Genomic DNA, 21,089 nt, shown 5'->3' with positions numbered 1-21,089 from the left:
GTTCCACCAATACGTACGTGGAGATGATGGAGGAGGATCAACCGGCCGACGAGGTGGTGCTGCTGCTACCGGAGGAAATCCTCGCCGAGATCCTCGCCGCCTGCCCCCGCGCAGCCTCGCGGCGTCGCGGTGCGTTTGCACGGACTGGCGTTCTACCATTGACTCCCGCCGGCTGCTACGTGCGGACCTCCTCCCGCTGTCGCTCGCTGTCATATTTATCGACTTCTGGGGCCTTAGGTTTCCGGACTTCTTCTCCCGCCCAACCTCATCGACCTCACCGTCGACGATCAGCGGCAAGCTCGACTTCTTGCCCATCAAAATAGATCTCCACAGCATCTACGCCATAACAGGCCACTGCAACGGCCTCCTCATGCTCCCCGGCGTCGTGGTGAACCCGGCCACTCGGAGATGGGCGCGCTTGCCACCATTGCCACGCCACTTCACCGTGCCTCAAGGATTGTTTTATAACGAATTCATCATCTTCGACCCCACCATATCGCTGCACTACGAGGTGTTCAAGATCCCATACGGTGGGACGACGGACTACGTCGACCGGATGGATCCCGTCTTGAAGGAATCGGAATGGCCACCATCGTCCCTCGTCCTACGTGTCTTCTCCTCGGCCACAGGCCAATGGGACGAGAGATCTTTCACCAGAGAAGGGGATGCCACAGGAACACATGCCGATGCACAGAGGCAGCCATGGCCGTGGATTCAACACGGACATGCTTATTGGAGGGGAGTACTTTATGTGAACACATGCCATGTAATGAGGTTTGATCTCTTTACACTATTTGTTTACTAATTTTGTAAATTTCAAATCCTTACAAGTTGAAATCTTTTTTATGTCTGGTAATGTGTGCATCTCTATATCTTTGTTCTTTGCAGGATATCTCTGTCTGATGGAAAATATCAAGTAATTAAACATCCCACAGTTTACTACAAGAAGTTTAAACCAAATTTTTTAATTGGAAAATCAGAGAAAGGGGTGTACCTCGCGTCACTTGAATTTGACCATAATCTTTCAATTTGGGTCCTTAATGAATCATGTGGTCATTTTGAGTGGTTACCGAAGCACCAGAACAACCTTATGCCTTTGTTGCTACGTTTGAACTGTGGAAAACAAGCTCGCCGGCCATGGATTTTACAGAATGTTAACTATCATCTTTACTGTCAAAAGTTTCCTGGTGAATGGAATTTATATGATTGGGAGTATGATCCCTCTCATCCTGATTATCAAAGCGATAGTGATGACGACGATAGTGATGAAGCATTGGATGAAAATAATTTTAAATGGAATTTTGACGATGATAGTGTTGTAGACACTCAAGAATGTTTTGAGAACTATAAAAGTGGCAGTCTTGATTTCCTCGGCTTTCATCCATATAAAGAGATGGTTTTTTTAGTTCCTCGAAAGGATTGGCATATCATTGGAATAGCACAAAGCTCCAATATTTGGGAAATTTATGCCCGAAACATCGTGAGTACTTCGTTCGAAATGGAAATATAAACCGGTCATTTCCATACACACCATGTTGGATGGACAATTTCTCAGAAACTAGATAACTCAATCAAGATTAGCATGCAAAGCTGTCATTTGGTGTAGGTTTTTGGTTTGTTATCTCAAGTAATGATTCTAAGTTATACATATCATATTGTCTTGTTGCTGCTATAATATTTTGTTGCATAAGTTAGCCATGTCAACTGACGGTTGATTGTGAACGTCAATTTTCTATAGTCATTTTACAATACCTCCCACTAGGGGTGGCAATATTTTAGTAGGAACAAGGGCGAATTAAGCCAGGATTTGAGAAAGAGGAGACAAGCCAATAAGCCACGTCCACGAAAAAAAAGTATATGCCTTTATTATAGCTAATACATAAGGAACCAATATATGTAAAAGCAATCATCCGGCTTCTTGTTCATCTTGGCTAGATGATTCGATTTTAATAAGTGGCTGATTTTTTTTTCAAAGAACATAATACGTGACTGAATTGTATTATCAGTGGATTGGCTCCATTCTCTTAGGAACTAGGAAAATTAGAGCTCAAATATTTAGGGTATTAAGACAGAGCATAAACCCGTGGACGATGGCTCGACTCTGGCAACCCCACCGCAATACCTTCGCCGCTGAGTAGGAATAGATCTCACTGTTGATTTTGTTGGTCCTCAGTCATTTGCTTAAGTGGAAGGGCAATTTAGTCGTCGTGATCGTATCATTGGCCAAGCATGCCAGCTTTGCAGGTCCAATAATTTCGTTCCATCACAAGTTGTTGAAGCAGGAGGAACAGCCGCTGGCATAATCTTGTGCTCGTGGCCATAGTCTGCCGTTGCACAGGCAGAGTAGTGCCACCCCTCCTTCCCCCGAATTCAGTGTGCACCACGGTCACCGTGGGTTAGCCCGCATAAGAGTGTGCCCAAATAACAATAGCAAAGCCAAACAAAACCAAAACCACAAGCACTAATATTGGTAAATAATCGGATCTAACAACTATAGGCCTAAAACAAATCCACACATAGGATATATCAGGATTAACATGTGTTCATTAATACAGCTTCCAGGGATTTAATAGGTAAGTACAATACTAAATAAGAACTCAACATATAGCCGTATAGGATGTGAGAATTAACATGCGTTTAACACTTCATTTTTCAGGGACAGAACAGGTACAATACTAAATACGAACACCATTTTTTTTTCTTCCAGCTTCATGACACATAATTCTCAAAAGGCAATGTATATATTTTCCTCTTCATGATGATAAACCAGCCGCTTCATTTGAAAAGCGAGAAACAAACTGCTTCCAGCTTCATGAACTTTTCTGGTCTAACTCCATATTTCCTTCACCATACATACATTAAATAAAGTTAGAGTGGACGAATTGCTGATCCAAAATTACTATATGTACAAGATCCTGAAGGCCAAATCACACACTACTGAAAGTCAAAATCATTTCTATTGAGAACCATAAATAACAAGATGCGGTAAAATCATGCATGACAACATCCTGAAGAAAATTTGGCTAGCTGATAGAAGTCATAGAACAAAATGATTCCATCAGTGATTTCAAATTCAGATTTTCAGGAGCCCGATATTTTTTTCCTAACTACTCAACTGCAGGAAAGCTTACTATAAACCACTAAAAAAAATTAACGAAAGCATTATATGTTGCCTTGGGAATGCATCGGCATGATAACTATATTATCTACTATCCCCAAAGTAGCAAACGTATTGAAGGATGATACCAGGGATACAGTCTGGATAGTTTAACTTTCTGTAATACCTTGATTAGAAAATTCTCAATCCCACTCTTCATATATGTGATTGACATGGTGGCACTCACTAACACACAGACGTCACCATAGAATATCACATCAGAGCATTGGAATGGTTTAGAATCCGTCTGGACCTATATGACACACCTAAGATAAATCCAGAGACCTAAAAATACATTTTGTGAGTTTAGGAATCTAGATGATACACCCGTACAAGTAATCTAGATGACACACACGTACAAGTATAGGACCGTCAATGTACTTCACTCTTCTACTACATCACTACCCAATCTAACATGAGCGGTAGTAACAGATCTGGTCCATTACATCTACTACAATAGATGACTCATATTCACGAGTGGTATAAAAAGAGAAAAATCTAATTTCTACGGTTGATGCATAAGATGATCTACTTGACTCCATGAGTGTGGTATTCTCCAGGTGTGTTCGATGGATATGGCTGCTTCTATATATACAGCCACACCAGCTACATCAAATGCAGTAAAATTTGTATTGGCTTGTACCGTACTGCAGCCAGCCACAACTGGCTGCAATGTAGCTCAAGCGAACAAGCCAAAACTTTCAACACACCTAGTTTACCTCATCATCGAGGGAGGGATAATATACTCTTTTTTTTAATTCTAATAAGCTAGCTTTTGTGACTAAAGGGCCCAACAAATTCCATCATTAGCATGTTATATAAATTTATCAGAGTAAATTTCATAAAACCCCACCTATTATAGTTCAGGTTACACAAAACCACATGGATCTCGACATGTGGCATATAACCCTAGTTATTGTGGTCATAAAATTTCACAAAACCGTTAATCAATTTGACGTACTCCTATATCAAAATTATAAAATACCATATTTATATTTATATGTATGTAACATTTGTATAATAGATAAAGAATTCGTAAATTCGAGATGTGATCGTAAACTGAAAAGTGAGGTAGATTAAAGTCAAAATGATCAATAGTGTGATTTCTTGAAACTTTATTATCATAATGCCTAGGGTTATGTGCCACGTACCAAAAACCATGTGGTTTTATGCAAATAGACCACAATACCAGTGGTCAAGTGAAATTTACCCTTCTGTGATATGCCTCACGCCACTAGAAAACCATTTTTGGGGACACCACCCATTTATTTCTACTATCGGATTTAAAAACATGTACTTGTGAAAATGCATTGAAGGGGTTTCCGATCACAAACTGCCAGTAAAATTTGATTTTCATTGGCAGCCGCTAAAACGCTCTACATGAGAAAAAAAACACGATACTAAATCGCAGTCTCCTAGATGCGAGAGCCAGCTAAATCTATCTTCTCCCCAAGTCTCTCCTCCTTCTCACCTTTACCACTCCCCTCTCTCTCTCTCCGTCCCTACTCCCTCTAGCCTCCTACCTCCACCGCAGTGCTCTCAGCAATGGTGCCACGGCGGCGATGGCGATGGCGATGGCATATGTGACAGCGACGACTGCAACACGCCAATACGGGGGTGGTGGATCCGCCGCTGGTAGGTTCGGGAGTGGCAAATTCACAGGAGGAGCTTGTCCAGGCATTCGGACGGTGGATCCGGCGGTGGGGGGCACATAGGTGGTGGATCTAGCAGGGGAGAGCTAGGCTCACAGGCAGTGGATCCGGCGGTGGTGAGGCTCGCGGGGCATATATCCTGCTATTGAGCTCGGGCATGAATGCTAGCGGGTGACGGAGTTCAGGCAACAAGCAGCCTTGGTGGGGCGTTGGGTTCATTTTGTTACTGCAGGTAAGCATAGTATCCTAGGACTGATATCGGCATCACGGTTATGCACGAGACAGTTCACCATTCCCCAATGGCGTACCCTCATTTGCATTGTCTATATGGTGGTGTCAAGGTGGGGTGTGACATGGATGAAGACGAACTTTATATGAAAATTGTAGCTCTAGAATAGATCTACATCTTTGCTGTAGAAAGTTTTTTCATTTGAGATTATTTAGTATTCAAATATTCAATTGTTGCATGTGGTTCTACGTATGAAAACCGCCTTTAAAAATGAGAGCAGTAGTAGTACTTAAATATAAAAGAAAATCATAACTCTTTTAAATGAAGTCGGATGATGACATACTTTGTATGAAAAAATTGATCTACAACTTTGTAGATGAAAGTTTGTTTATTTGAGATTGTTTACGGATTCAAGTATTTGTTTTTCTATCTCATATTTATTTTTCTTTTATTTGTAAACGACCGCAGATGGATACTGTCGACGTTTGATGTCGCGATTCCGGTATTTGCATAGTATGGGGATCGTTGGTACTAGGATATACGTGAGACTGAGGTAAAAGAGACAGAGACGATGATTTTTATACAGGTTCGGGCCCCTGAATTGTTAGGTAATAACCCTACATCCTGTTGGCCGAAGCCGGTATTGCTCTTATTCACCATAATCACACCAGTATAATATTTGGGGTAGCCTATCTAACTGTTGTCGACATGGCGGTCTGAAGTTCTGACTCGTAATCGACAACAGGGTAGTCTTCCTCCTCGAATCCGTGCCCGGCGAGATTAGAGATAGCGCTTTCGTCTCTCCTGACAGTATCCGGAGACACCGTAGGGGACTAGCCGTGCTTATCCCTGAAGTCGATATCCGGCGTCTTGTCTTGGCGTATGTTGGCTTGTATGTTGATCTTGTGTCTTGATCTATTGTTCCGTGTATTCTATGGTGGGTGTGTCCCCTCTCCTCCTAGGGGGTCTTGTATTTATACCCATAGGTGTCCCCTTGTCCAAGTAGAACTAGGAAAACCAATATGGATACAATCCGAGTAGTCCTTGTCGTTTCCATGTAGAACTCTGGTTGTCTTTCCTTATCCGGAACTCTCTCCATATCCAAGGTCAGTTTCCGTATAAAACATGGTATGTGGTGGGTCTTGCCGAGATTTAGTCAACTACTATTAGATATGTGGTATCCATAACCCTGACAGATACGTATTATATATGAAAATTGTAGCCCTTGACGAGATTTACAACTTTGTAGTTAAAATGTTCTATTCGTTTTTTGTTCTCAGATCTATTTTTGAATTTGTTTCTTTTAGTTTTTTAAACGACCTTGGATAGGGACATATTCTATATTAAAATTGTAGAGCTCAATGATATCTATAACTTTATATTTGAACTTTTTTTTCAATTGAGATTGCTTAGGGGAGCAAATATTCATTAGAAACTCTCTGGTATATATGTTTATAAAAAAAATTATTTTTTTTTCAAATGAGCTTGAATGGAGATATGCTTTATATTAAAGTTGTAGAGCTCGGTGTGGTTTACAACTTTTTAGTTGATGACTTTTTCATTTTATATTATTTAGAGTGTAAAATATATGTTGCAAGTTTTATGAGAGGTAGAGTAAAAAAGAATAGCATTCAACTCATAGTCAGAAGTGCTTCATATGTGAGATGGTAAGGAGACTATGCACTAAATGATAGGACTTAGGTTCGAATCCTATTCATGTGTGAAATCATGTGACTTGTGACATAAGAGAGATGCCTGCTAAAATACGAGATTTTTTTTTGAGTTTTTTTCCCTATAGAGATCAAAAACTAAAAATTCATTTTCACGGGTAAGTACTTAAGAGAGTCACCCGTGAAAATTTCCAAGGATGGTCGGTATTCCGCCCGCACAAATCATGTGATATCTACATACCATAGCTACATGCATGTCTGAAAACACCTGTGTAAATGGGTTATTGGCCGTATGCACAAACGCTTCTTAAAAGTAGTGGATGATCTTGGGTCGTGACCTCAGGCCATTGCTCCACTGTTGAGTTGTAGTCTTGCAGATTCAGATTCAGTTTGTATTAGAAACAAAAATGAAAATATATTTTATTTTTAGCATTTTTACAGTTATATACATGCTTTGGAAAAAAATATAAAAATATACGTGTGCCACGAAATGGTAACACGATTGTTTGGCGCAATGTGAAGGTACGGGACCGTCTGCTGGGACAATCCGGTGTCGTGGACGAACGGTACCGTGTTGCATTGGTCCATGGCTTGGCCGTGCGGCACTGCAGTCCCGCGGGTCAGCCGCGCATGCGGCATCGCGAGCCGGCTGAGTAATGCCGCGAGATGGCTGCGCGCGACATAGCCTCACACATGCATGCATATATCTCACGTATACCTCATGCATGCACATAGTATTTATTTGCATCTTGGCCGGTGTCACATTGCCAGCCCAAGGAACTATGCGGTGCCGAACAGACAGCCAGCCCGGGACCCAAGCGGTGGTCCACATTTTTACGCCGCTCCAAACACTCTGTCCCGCGTTTCCACCTGGCGGTACAGGCATATTTTCACAATTCTGCTTAAAAAGAAGTATATAATTAAAAAAATAGAAATAATGCATATTTTTCAATTTTTTTAAGGTGCCATGCTGTGTGATTCGTGATGGAATTTGTGACTTGTAGTTTCTGTAATTGTGTGGTGTGTTAATTTATGGATGACAATAACTGCAATTTTGTTCCGTGATGAGCATATTGATTATGTTGGATTTGTTACAATAACTAATTGTCATTTCGTGCATTTTTTAATGGAAAAATCGGCTCGATTAAGTCGAGCTGACTCTTTTTTGTTTTTTTTCTTGTGGAATCAAAATATGTAGGTGCCGGTTCTCAAATCCTCGTGTCCTCATTAGCACCACTTTGGTAGTGCCTGCATCAGATCCGACAGTAATAAAGGTACGAACTGGTACTGTTTATATGTTCTAAAGTGGTGATCGATCACAGCAGACGCAACCATTTTCGGTATAAACCACCTGAAAATGCACCTGATCCGCATGCTAAGTTGCTGCTACTAATCACACTTCTGTTTACATGTTCTAAAGTGGTGAGCGATCACTGCCGACGCAACCATTTTCGGTGTAAACCACCTGAAAATGCACCCGGTCTGCATGCTAAGTTGCTGTTACTCTTCACACTTCATGCTTTTTGAGTTGTTGCCATATAATGCATGCATGCCTGATGCCTTCAACAACCAAGCACCACATGCATGCCTCAATGACCAGTGAAATTCACATAGCCACACCTAACTCCACGCCTCCACCTCATTATGTATCTATATATCTCTATATCCTCATATTCTCGTTGCTCGTATAACTTCTCGTGTGTTAATTATCCCGTATTAATATAATGGGGCACTTGCACTCCTCATGTGCATATGGATTATTTTGCTTGATATCGCACACTCCGAAGACGTGGTGGTGGCGCAGACAGTTTTATGCGACAGCATGGATATGTCTTTCGAAATGGAGAATGCTTGCTTCCCAAACACAATGCCTAGCATCGATTGTTGCATTTTTGCTGTGCATGTCATTGACATGGCGATTTTAAACGATCTAGAGTGTCTCTGCGGTTTGAAGGATGAACGGTCATTCTTTGATAACGGTTTATCCCTACAGGATATGGCTGATTTCTATTCCAGTAGTATTTGCCAGGGTCAGGATCTTATAAATGCCCAGGTTGTCGTCGACGCATGTGAAGGTACGCACGTAAAATTATTTCCACATATTACCCCCCCTTTATTGATCGTGAGTATATTCATTCGGTCCTTGCATCGATATCTTTATCGCCTTTTCCCCCTCCCCTTTTTTCTTTCTTTCTTTCTCTCTTTTGGAAACTTTAATCTTGAAGGTAGTCTCCTTTCTTTTGGTTCTCTGTTAATGCGACCAAGCGTGCATCGTTTTCTGTATAGGTATGGAGCAACGTAGCAAGATGCCCTCAATGCCTCCTCAGCGGTTGCTCGAAAGCAGGGTCCGGGTCGAGGCTAGCCCTGCCGACTCGCCAACTCCGCCGGCTTCTACCTGATTTGCTCCTTGGAAGAATTGTTAGCTGGGGCTGGTGATCATATGCCTGATCAGTTCTACTTGAGCAACCGTGGCCCTTTTCATTAATGTAGTTTAGTAAATCGATTTTTCCATGCTATTATTTGGTTCTTGTATCCTGGGCTCCGCCCAATCTATCTTTAATCGTGCTAGCTGTGTCCTTGTAGTTTAGTGGAATCTATCCTCTTAAAGAAAGTGGTTTTCGATCACCATCCTCATTGTAATCGTGTTTTGTCAGTTGTCAAATAACTCTGGTGTTTTTTTTTTCTTTCAGTAGCAGTTATTTCAGTTCCAGCTCCTCGATTCTGTCCTTTGCTCCCTTGTTTAGTTTCGTTTGGTTTCCACATCCTTTTTCACTGTCAGGTTCATTTCTTAGTTTCTTTTGGCGGCAACTTGAATTTCTTTTCTGTTTAGTGGATGACACCGCGTACCATGTCAACATGTCCGCTCTGTTTGATGAAAAGAAAAGAACAAACACAGAAAAATATGATAAAGTCTACTTCATCCTTTGAAGTATTGAGGTTGGTTTACTTAAACCCTCTAGTATGAAACCGGATATTTTATTCCCTAAAATATAGAAAACGGTTTAAATAACCTCATACAGTGGTTTTATAGGTGGTTTTATGGTAAACATGACGATGCAGCAGTAGTTTTAGCCACATGGACTATATGGAGTGGCTATAGCGATAGACTCGATTAAGTTTTATATGGAGTGGCTAATGACATGGCGATAGACTCGATTAAGTTTTTTTTATAAGTGGAACATCTTGAGAACGATATCATTACTATAGAAAGTAACAAAGGATACGACACTATAGATGTCGGAATAGGTAAAACTAACATCTACAGTGCTTTTCCTACCTTCAAAGGATGAAAAAAGAAAACCGCCACCTTTAAGCAACTATAAATGTAGGTTTTAGAGAAAACCGGCACCAATGCTATAAGTCCTTTTTTTTAAAAAAAACGAACACTTTTAATATATTATAGATGTTGGTTTATTAAAAAAAAGGCACATATAATATTATTATATATGCCAATTTTAAAAAGCCGGCCCCATAAAAATCGAGTCGGGTCGAGCCGGCGGGTAGGAGAAAATATTTTTGGCTAGCGGGGCTCAGATCCACAAGGAGGAGAGGATAAGGCCACTACGGCACTACCTCTCCTCTCTCTATCCATATCCAGCCACAACCTCCACTCTCTCTATCTATCTCTCTATCTCTATCGTCGCTGGCGGCTGCGTCATCCTTGTCGCTCGATGACCAAGTCATCCCTGCCATCCTCGTCCGGTCATTGCCGATGCCCAGAGGCAGCCATGGCCGTGGATTCAACGCGGGCACGTTTATTGGAGGGGAGTACTTTATGTGAACACATGTCATGTGACAAGTATTTACTTACTAACTAATAATTTCTAAAAGTCGGGTAATGTTTCTTTGCAGGATATCTCTGTCTGATGGAAAATATCAAGTAATTAAACATCCCACAGTTTACTACAAGAAGTTTAAACCAAATTTTTTAATTTGAAAAGAGAAAGGGGTGTACCTCGCATCACTTGAATTTGACCAACGTCTTTCGATTTGGATCCTCAATGAATCATGTGGTCATTTTGAGTGGTTACTGAAGCCCCAGAACAACCTTATGCCTCTGTTGCTACGTTTGAACGGTGGAAAACAAGCTCGTGGGCCATGGATCTTACAAGCTCGTGGGCCTTGGATCTTACAGGATGTTAACTATCATCTTTATTGTCAAATGTTTCCTGGTGAATGGAATTTATATGATTGGGAGTATGATCCCTCTCATCCCGATTATCAAAACGATAGTGGTGAAGCATTGGATGAAAATAATTTTAAATGGAATTCTGATGATGATAACGTTGTAGATACTCAAGGATATTAAATCGCAGAGTCTCCTAGATGCGAGAGCCAGCTAAGTCTATCTTCTCCCCAAGTCTCTCCTCCTTCTCACCATTACCACTCCTCTCTCCCTCTCCATCCCTACTCCCTCTCCATCCCTACCCCCCTCTACCCTCCTACCTCCACCATGGTGCTCTCAGCAACGACGACCACGACGTTGACAGCGATGACATCTCTGATGACGACGGCTGCAACACACCAATACGGGGGTGGTGGATCCGTCGCTGGTGGGCTTGGGAGTGGCAAATCCGTATGAGGAGCTTGTCTAGGCACCTGGGCGGTGGATCCGGTGGTTGGAGGCATGTGGGCGGCGGATCTAGCAGAGGTGAGCTAGGCTCACAGGCAGTGGATTTGGTGGTGGCGAGGCTCGTGGGCGCGAATGTTGGTGGGCAACAGAGCTCGGGCAACAAGCAGCGGCCATGGTGGGGCGTCGAGTTCATTTTGTTACCGTGGGTAAGCATATGTAACCTGGGACTGATATTGGCATCGCGGTTATGCATGAGACAATTCGTTGTTCCCCAATGGCGTACCCTCCTTGGCGTTATCTGTACGGCGGTGCCAAGGTGGGGTGTGACATGGATGAAGATGAACTTTATATGAAAATTGTTGCTCTAGATGAGACCTACATCTTTGCTATTGAAAGTTTTTTCATTTGAGATTATTTAGGGTTCAAATATTCAATTGTTGCATGTGGTTCTACGTATGAAAACCGCCTTTAAAAATGAGAGTAGTACTAGTACTAAAATATAAAAGAAAATCATAACTTTCAAATGAAGTCGGATGATGACATACTTTGTATGAAAACTGTAGCCCTTGATTTGATCTACAACTTTGTAGATGAAAGTTTGTTTATTTCAGATCGTTTAGGGGGTTCGAATGTTTGTTTTTCTATCTCATATTTATTTTTATAGTTAAAATGTTCTATTCGTTTTTTATTCCCAGATCTATTGTTGAATTGCTTTCTTTTAATTTTTTTAAACGACCTTGTATAGAGACATATTCTATATTAAAATTGTAGAGCTCAACGACATCTACGACTTTATGTTTGATCTTTTTTTTTCATTGGAGATCGTTTAGGGGAGAAAATATTCGTTAGAAACTATATGATACCTTTACTTATTATAAAAATTAAAGATGTTTTTGCCAGAATTTTGGTACGTCATCTGTGTTTGATTAGGTTTTGAGTTTGTCCTATTTCTCTTTCGTATGTTTTTTGTCAGACACTAGCGCTAGGTCGCAGCCTCACACGGGATCGGCTCCGTTTCCACGCGAATCCGCCCCGCACAGGAATACACAATCACTCCATCATCCTGGACAAGATTGTGGTGGTTTCGGCATGGGACCAAATCGGACTGATCAAAGTAGTAAAAGCTAATCCAGCCCGTTTAAGTTCTGGCCGAGTCATCTTCGAGACAAATCATCACGCACGAGCGAGGAGTACGCATATCGATCACAGGTGAACATATGGCTGCTCTTTGATTAGTTGAGGAAATTATCTGAATAGCATATATTATTCTTAGTGATAAACATGTCGGTGAAGTATGCCTTGCAAAAGTGTACGTACAACATCTTGAATCTTGATGATTGTATAACTAATTAAAATTGATCTCTATATCTATATCTCTATCTCTTCTCTACTTCTCTATCCCATCTCTTCTCTATCTCTACTATTATAAAAATCGAAGATATTTTTACCGGTTTTTTGGTACGTCATCTTTATTTGAGTCGGTTTTTAATTAAGTTTGTTCGCTTTTAGAAATATAGATCTGTGTATGAGTCGGATTCTAAGTTCGTTTGCTTTCGGAAATACAAAAGAAGTCGTATAAGAAATTTCTTTAAAAAAACATGCATAATAATTTGAGATAAAAATCGGGCTCCTAATTGCAGCTCATGATTTTCTTAAAAAAATATTCAAGCGAATTCACATAGTGTATTTCATCCCAGCTAAACCGTATAACAATAATAAGATTAAAATAGTATTCTCCCGTTGCAACGCACATGCATTTTGTCTAGTATATTTAATAAAGCAACATTTTTTTTTCAAATGAGCTTGATTGGAGATATGCTTTATATCAAAGTTGTAGAGCTCGGCGCGGTTTACAAATTTTTAGTTGATGACTTTTTTATTTGATATTATTTAGAGTGTAAAATATGTCTTGCAAGTTTTATGAGAAGTGGAGTAAATAAAGAATAGCATCCAACTCATATTCACGAAGTGCTTCATATGTGAGATGGCAAGGGGACTACGGGTCTGTTTGGTTGCTACTTTGATGGAGATTTGCCTGGCCTGTAGCAAGCCTGAGCAACATACAGCTATGTTTGGTTGTCTCCCTGAAGACTTGCCTGACTTAGGCCACCGAAAATGAATGCCTGACTTAGGCACGGTGCATGCCTGCTTCTCCTTCATAGATTCTTCATTGATGTGACTACTACCAATACTTGTAATCATCCTAACTCACACAAGTGTACTTTTTATGTTTAATATATTTACTCAGGCTTGGATTACAACCAAACAATAAATTTTCGACATGCCTGGCCAGGTAGAACTCAACACAAATTTTCTTTCCACACAGGCACCTTTTTTTTCAGGCACATAACTCAAGTCATCAACCAAACTGACCCTACACACTAAACGATAGGTCCTAGGTTCGAATCCTATTCGCGTGTGACTTGTGACTTAAGAGAGATGTCTGCCAAAATACGAGATATTTTTTGAGTATATATATATATATATATATATATATATATATATATATATATATATATATATATATCTCAAAAAACTAAAAATTCATTTTCAAGGGTGGGTAGAGTAGCCTGTGGAAATTAATTCCCAAGGATGGTCGGTATTCCGCCCGCACAAATCATGCGATATCTACAGGCCATTATCTACCTGCGCGTCTGAAAACACCTATGTAAATAGGTTATTGGCGAATTTTTTTGAGGATTAATATTATTTTTATGGAAAATCGCAAAAGTAGTGGCCAACCGGGGAAAATCGCGAAAGTAGGTCCCTGTCGAACGGGTGCAATTCGATAGGGCACCTATCGAACGACGGGCAGTCGACAGAGCCCTGTCGAACGGCTGGCGTTCGACACGCTCGCCCGTCGAACGGAGGGAGTTCGACAGGGCCCACCACCCCGCGCCGCCAGGCCTGTCGAACCGGGGGCGTTCGACAGGTCCCTCCACCGACCCTGTCGAACAATGGGCGTTCGACAGGCCGGTTTAAAGCCCCGTCTCCCCAGCCCGCGATGCTTGTTCGATTTATTTGAGGACCACATCGCCAGCCGCCGTCGAGAGTCGCCACATCGTCGCCGTGAGCGCCGGAGGGAGCGAGGGGAGGGGATAGCAGGCCGGAGAGGAGGCGCCGGCCGGGAGGAAAGGGTTGGCGACGCCCTCCAGCAGTGAAGTTAAGGTATACATTAGTAATCCCTAAGTACAATGCATATGAAAGTTTAATAAAAAATTGGTTTAAGAGTTGTTAATTGTTTCGCATTGTTCGATGTTAGTATGTATGGTTAGCACATATTTGTTATTGCTAAATGTTGGTAGAGGTATTTAAGTAATTGTACGGTTAAATTAGTTCTTAGTTAGTACATATTATTGATATGTTGTGTGTTAAAATATGTACAAAGGTGTTATATTTTATTTGGATTATTAAACTAGTTGTTTGTTACTAATAGTTGTAAATTAGTACACGGCAATGTAGTATAAGTTGTAATAGGGTAATTATCGAATGATTAAATGATTAAACGTGAGACTATTTGTCATGTTTTATCAGGATGTCAGGTGATATGCCCATTCGTCTGTATTATGGCGATGCTCCTATACAAATATGTGATAGCGGGGTGGATTTGACTGTATATGCCTTCCATGATACTAGTCTGAATGCACCGGAGCATATGGGTTTGAACGACGTGTTAGGGTGGTTGTATAATATGTTTGGGGTAGATCCAGTGCACGATAAATTTATCATAAATGCCGTGTGGCTAGTGAGGGGTCAACATGGATGGCAGTGGAGAGTAGTGGAGGTTGCGTCAACTGGGAGTTGGAGGAAGTTTGTTAGTAAAGTAAGGGAGAAAGGCTATAGCCTGGCAATAGTGGTGCAGAAGACAAAATGTGTTGATCGATCGGGGGAGTCAAGTCATGCCGTGGTGGAAGAAACTCCGTTGGAAGGTGGACAAGCTGAAAATGTTTGGCGGACTGAGCAAGGTCGAGGGGAAGAAGTAGTAGAGGGTAATACACAAGGAGAGGTCATTGTTCGTGGTACTAATCGTGAGGCCAACGACTCGGACGATGAAGAACCGGATTCGCCTATGCGTGTTGATGCAGCGGAGGAGAATGAGGCGGTAGTGGATCAGATGGAAGTGGAAAACGAGGAATACATTGCGCTTGTAGTGGAAGGAGAAGATACAACACTGTGGGACAACGAAACTTACATACCCGATAATTGGACGACCATATCAATGAGTCGTATGAAGGTAAACGATGGTTTAGATGCCCACTGGTGTTATGATAGTAAGCAGGTGAAAGTTGGACAGATGTTTCATGACAAAGGTCACTTACAAGATGCGGTGAAGAGGTGGGCATTTGTCCAGAAGCGTGAGTTCAGGGTGAAGGTTTCAAATAGGACGACGTATGACGTGAAGTGCATACAGGGTGGATGTCCTTGGAGAGTGCATGGTTACAAGCCACAACATGACACTTTATGGGTAGCTTCGAGGGTTGAGCAACATACGTGTTTGTTGGAGAATACCCGTCTGGTGCACAGAAACCTGACAGCGGCATTTGTGGCACAAATGGTATATTCAAAGGTGGTTAGAAAAACATCTTTGTCCCCTTTCACCATAATGCATGACGTTGAGAAAGAGTACGGATATGAGATATCGTACGACAAGGCTTGGAGGGCAAAACAGAAAGCATTGGAGATGAGGTTTGGAACTTATGAGGATTCTTATCACAATCTTCCCCCACTATTGGAGGTGATGCAGGCAAGAAACCCAGGCACACACATGGCTATTCTCGATGAGGTGAATGAATATGGGGAGAATGTTCTTCGTCGGGCTTTCTGGTCATTTGGGTGCATGATAGAGGCCTTTAAAAATTGCATTCCTTTGCTCTGTGTTGATGGCACTTTCATGACAGGCAAGTACAGAGGAACAATTCTAACCGCGATCGGAGTTGACGCGGATAGCCATGTCGTTCCTGTTGCTTTTGCATTTGTTGAAAGCGAGAACACATCAAGCTGGCTATGGTTTTTGCGGCACATTAAAATGTGTGTTGTTGAAAACAGACCAAATGTGTGTGTTCTGCAGACCGACACGCCGGTTTGCTATCCGCGATACAGAAGCTTCAAGAAGATGTCACACAGTCCGTGCCATGGCCAGATTTACATAGCAGATGGTGCATGCGACATTTTGGGGCTAATTTTTATAGACAATTCAGGAGTAAGAGATTGATGGACCTGTTCAAGAAGTTATGCAAGCAGAATCAACAAAGAAAGTTTGATGCCATATGGGAGCAACTGGATCGTTTGACCACTACACACATGGAAGAGGTTAGGAAAAAACCCATAGTTGCCAGACAGGAGGAGCCGGAGGGACTTGAACCCATTCCTAATGAAGCACCAAGTATTACTCGGCGCAGGAAGCGTGGAAGGGCCACGAAGTGCTTCACGGAGTGGGTAGAATTTGAGCCAAGGGAGAAATGGTCGTTGTTGTACGATACAGATGGATCGAGGTATGGTGTGATGACAACAAATCTTGCTGAAGTATATAATTGGGTTATGAAGAATACACGACCTCTACCACTTGTTGCTATCCTGGAGGGCATCACGAGGGGTACACAGAAGTATCTCTGTAAAAGGTATTCCATGGCTAGTCTGAACCTCAGCAAACCCAGTGTTAAGTATAGCCCCGCTATTACACAGTACATGGATGAGAAAAGTAAGAAGGGAGGAATCCACAGAGTGTGGCCTGCTGGGAATAGAGAGTTGTTATTTGAGATACGACTTCGTGACAAGAGTGGTGTCGGCATTGGGACTACTGACATCACATTGGAATGCACGTTGTGGCCAGAGTATCACGCTTGCAAATGCAATTGCAACAAGCCTTACCTGTTACATCGGCCATGTTCCCATGTTCTTGCTGCTTCCGCAAAAGGGGGTGTTGATGGAAACATTTTTGTTTCTCCCTACTTTAGAAAGGAATCGTGGGAGGCAACTTGGCGTGGTGAATTGCGTGGTTGGCGTGCCGTGTGTGATTTCACTCGTCCTCCTCCAGGGCAAGCCAATTGGGTTCCTGACTCAAATTTATTAGTTGATACTAAGGGTCGTCGCCAGTCACGCAGGATCAAGAACCTTATGGATGAAGCTGAAGTGAAAGATCGTTCTCGTCGTAAGAAAGCTTGCATTCTTTGCGGGGAGAACCATTCCCGTAAAGATTGCAGCATGTACAATGTAGGGCAAGATGCCACAGGCGCTGATGTTCGTCGCGTTCCAAAGGGGAAGTCGAAGAAGAAAAATAATCCTTAGTTCGCTATTATCCTTGGTGGACTCCCTACTTTGAAGATCGTTATCGTTCAATTTATGTTTAGTGCGTCTGTAATTTTAATTTGAACTTTCTTGCACTTTTATTACCCGAATCTATTTGTAATGGCCTTGTAATTTTCATTTTGAACTGCACTGCACTTTTAATATCGTCATGTATTTGTATTGGAATTGTAATTTAAATTTCGAACTGCACTGCACTTGTAATATCGTAATATATGTGTCGTGGGCTTGTAATTTTAAATTGAAATGTATTGAACTATTCTTATCTGTATCTATGTGTGCTGGTACTGTAATTTTAAATTGAAATGGCATGCAAATTTGTTAATTGAATTATGTTGCATACATTTATTGTACTGTTACCATACGTGCATTGTACTAATGTGGTTTTCGATCTGCAGGTATGGCTGATCAAAATGATGGGCAGCTGATAGACAAGGAGATCGATAGGAACCATCGATCGCGACGTCTTAGTACAGGAACTTTCTGCAATGTGCTAAAGATGCGAGGACCGGATCAATATTGGCGTATTGATCCTCGTTGGGTTCCAAGGTGTGTGAAAATATATTGTTTTTACTAATACAAGGTGTTTATATTTTCATGTATTAATAACTTGCGCTCTGTCATGTTGTAGGCTGAGAGCAGCTGGGTTGTTGACGTTTGCACGGTTGGTCGAGCCTTCACGTGCAAGGTCCGAACGAATCCACATTGACGCGGCGCTTATGAGTGCTCTTGTCGATAGATGGAGGCCTGAGACCCACACTTTCCACCTCACAGTTGGAGAGATGGTGCCCACTCTGCAGGATGTGTCTTATTTGTTGGGGCTGCCGATAGCTGGGCCAGCAGTTGGCCCAACAATGGTGAATGCTGGATGGGCGGATGACCTTCTGGCCAGTTTTGGTGGTGTGCTGCCTGTTGCACTGGAGGATCTCACAGATGGGCACGGGCCTACGAAAAGTTGGTTGAATCAGTTTCGACAGGATGTCTTCCCTGATGACCAGGAGGAGTGGATCGTGCAGCGGCACTTAGTCGCTTACCTGTTGTGGTTGTTTGGATGGGTGATGTTCACGGGAACTCACGCTGACTCCGTGGACAAGCACTTCATCCACTTTGCGGAGCAGATTGCAGAGTTACCTATCGCGGAGATTCCACAGTACAGTTGGGGGTCGGCGGTACTTGCGGCGACATATGCCGGACTGTGTGATGCTTGCGTGAGGAACAGCAAGCAAAGTTCACTCCCTGGATGCTCGTTGCTACTTATGTTGTGGGCGCACGAGCGCTTCGACATTGGGAGGCCTCAGCTTGACTCGTACGCAAACTACGGTTTGCGAGAGATGTACAGGTCTGGTGTTGATGACATCGACGATCGTCCCACTATGGGATCCTTGTGGACACACCGTGAGGTAATTTTTGTTAAATTCGTTTATGTTATCATTATGAATACTAGTTCACAAACTTTCCTTATATGACTGATGAAAACTACTACTTGTTACAGCCGCAGTGGGTTAGCGGGACGACACGTCGTGTCTACACTCAGTTTGTAGCTGACTTTGATCAGCTTACGCCTGACCGTGTTCGGTGGACTCCCTACACTCAGCACGATGTCAATGATCGTGCACCGCACGGTCTCGCGGATCTTTGCACGCGAGATATGCAACTCTGGAGGACGACTTGTCACCTCGTGGTGGACGTGCACGTCGAGCCACACAATGTCCACAGGGTTCTCAAACAGTTGGGCATGTATCAGGACTTCCCTCCGAGAGATGGTCGTCCTTTGGCTGATAGTCTTCATAGGTTAGTTCACATCACAGTTGTTTAATCCTACATTTTTTAAAATAAATCACTGCACAACATTTTTTCTGATGTGTGAATTTGTTGTTGTGCAGGTACTCCAGAAAGGGGCTCGGGCTTTCCTACGAGCTAGTTATTGTGACCACAGTTCAGCTGACGGTACAAGAGTGGGAGCACGCAGCTGATAACTTGGCACTTCAGACACCTCCAGACGATGGGAGTTATTATGGAGCTTACCTTCGTTGGTACCGCAGTGTTACACGATGGAGGTGTTTTCCTCCACAAGGAGATAGCACCGTCCCCCACCAGGCAGCGATTACTGACACGTTTGCCCCTCAGCCTAGATCAGCTTACAACTCAATGGTACGTGTTTATTTGTGGAATTTGAGCAACTAGTTCAATATTTTTAAAAAGTTAGCAAGTAGTTCAGTATGTCTAATAAATGTGCAATTGGTTCACCTAGTTCCTTTTCTTACATAAATGTGGAACTAGTTCAGTATTTATAAATGATGTGCAACTGGTTCATTATTTCTAACAAATGTGCATCTTGTTAAATACTCTTAATAAATGTGCAACTGGTTAAATAATTTTAATTGCCTTGATTATTTGTGGAACAGGCGGAATTTGTTGAGCACGTTCACGTGGAGTCCGACACCCTGCTGCAAAGACTAGAGGCGAGACCTCCAGTCGTCAGGTCTGACGACGTGGCAAGTGTCCTTCGCAACTTCCGTGCACGTGCTGCCGCACTACTACGTCGTGTCTCCTGTCGGAGCGCGGCAGATGTGGTGCAGACGTCGGGCCGACGGCCATCACCACCACTACCCCGACGTTCCAGCGTGGATCGGAGTGGTCCATCCTCTTCACGTCGCGGGTACGAAGCGGCCCACACATCTCACGGTCGTCCTTCCTTTCAGCACACCCCAGCACCGGAGTACACCAGGGGGTCAGCCGGATCAGGGGTACCCACGTCGAGCACGGCACCACCACGTCCGCAGGTATTCCAAACTCCGCCTTATGTTCACCCCTCGCAGGGAGCATCTGGGTCGGCACACTTCCCTTACATGCCAACGGGGGACAACGTGTTGAACACACCAGCATGGGGACTTCATATCACTCCGCGTGCGCCAGAGCAGGGCCACACACAGCACACATGTAAGTCATTTTAAACAATAACACGCTTTAGTTTCTAATTATATGTATCGTTACTAACTACGCCATATTTTTTGGTTTCTCCCTCTTGTACAAACAGACGATGAGTACGGTTCGGCGTCGACGCATCACGGAGTGCCTGCTTACTCCCCTCGCACAGCATTCATTGAGGACTTCTTTTCCACTGATCCTCCCCAGGGGGAAGTAGGGATGGATTACTGGCACGCAGCACCTCAGGTCACACAGCCGACGCAGGAGACGGAGGCCGGTCAGGGGCCAGACGTGACACCACAGCAGGCAGCTAGAGATAGGCACCCCCCTGATAATTTGACATATCCCACTGAGCAGATTAGGCGTAGGAAGAAGGGAGGACCTAGCAAGCGTGCGAAGGGCACTGATCGTCCTTGACTTATCTATTTGTATTAAACTTTTAGTCATTTATGTTCTGTCCGTACTATTTGAGAAACACTTTACGATTAACTTAGTACTATCAGTACTATTTCATAAACTTCTTCGGATAATTACTCAGTAGCATACCCTTCGAATGAATCATGACAAATTATCATTC

At 42.8% G+C, this 21,089-nt stretch overlaps 1 pseudogene; it reads left to right on the top strand.

Moving 5' to 3' along the window:
* The first annotated feature begins 26 nt into the window (after positions 1–26).
* Positions 27–20,929, top strand: LOC107280325 (uncharacterized; annotated as a pseudogene).
* Positions 20,930–21,089: the final 160 nt, after the last annotated feature.

This window comes from Oryza sativa, chromosome 3 (genome assembly GCF_034140825.1).
Source record: "Oryza sativa Japonica Group chromosome 3, ASM3414082v1".
NCBI classification, from domain to species: domain Eukaryota; kingdom Viridiplantae; phylum Streptophyta; class Magnoliopsida; order Poales; family Poaceae; genus Oryza; species Oryza sativa.
The sequence above is the reverse complement of the archived record's forward strand: the minus strand, read 5'-3'. Positions and strand labels throughout refer to the sequence as shown.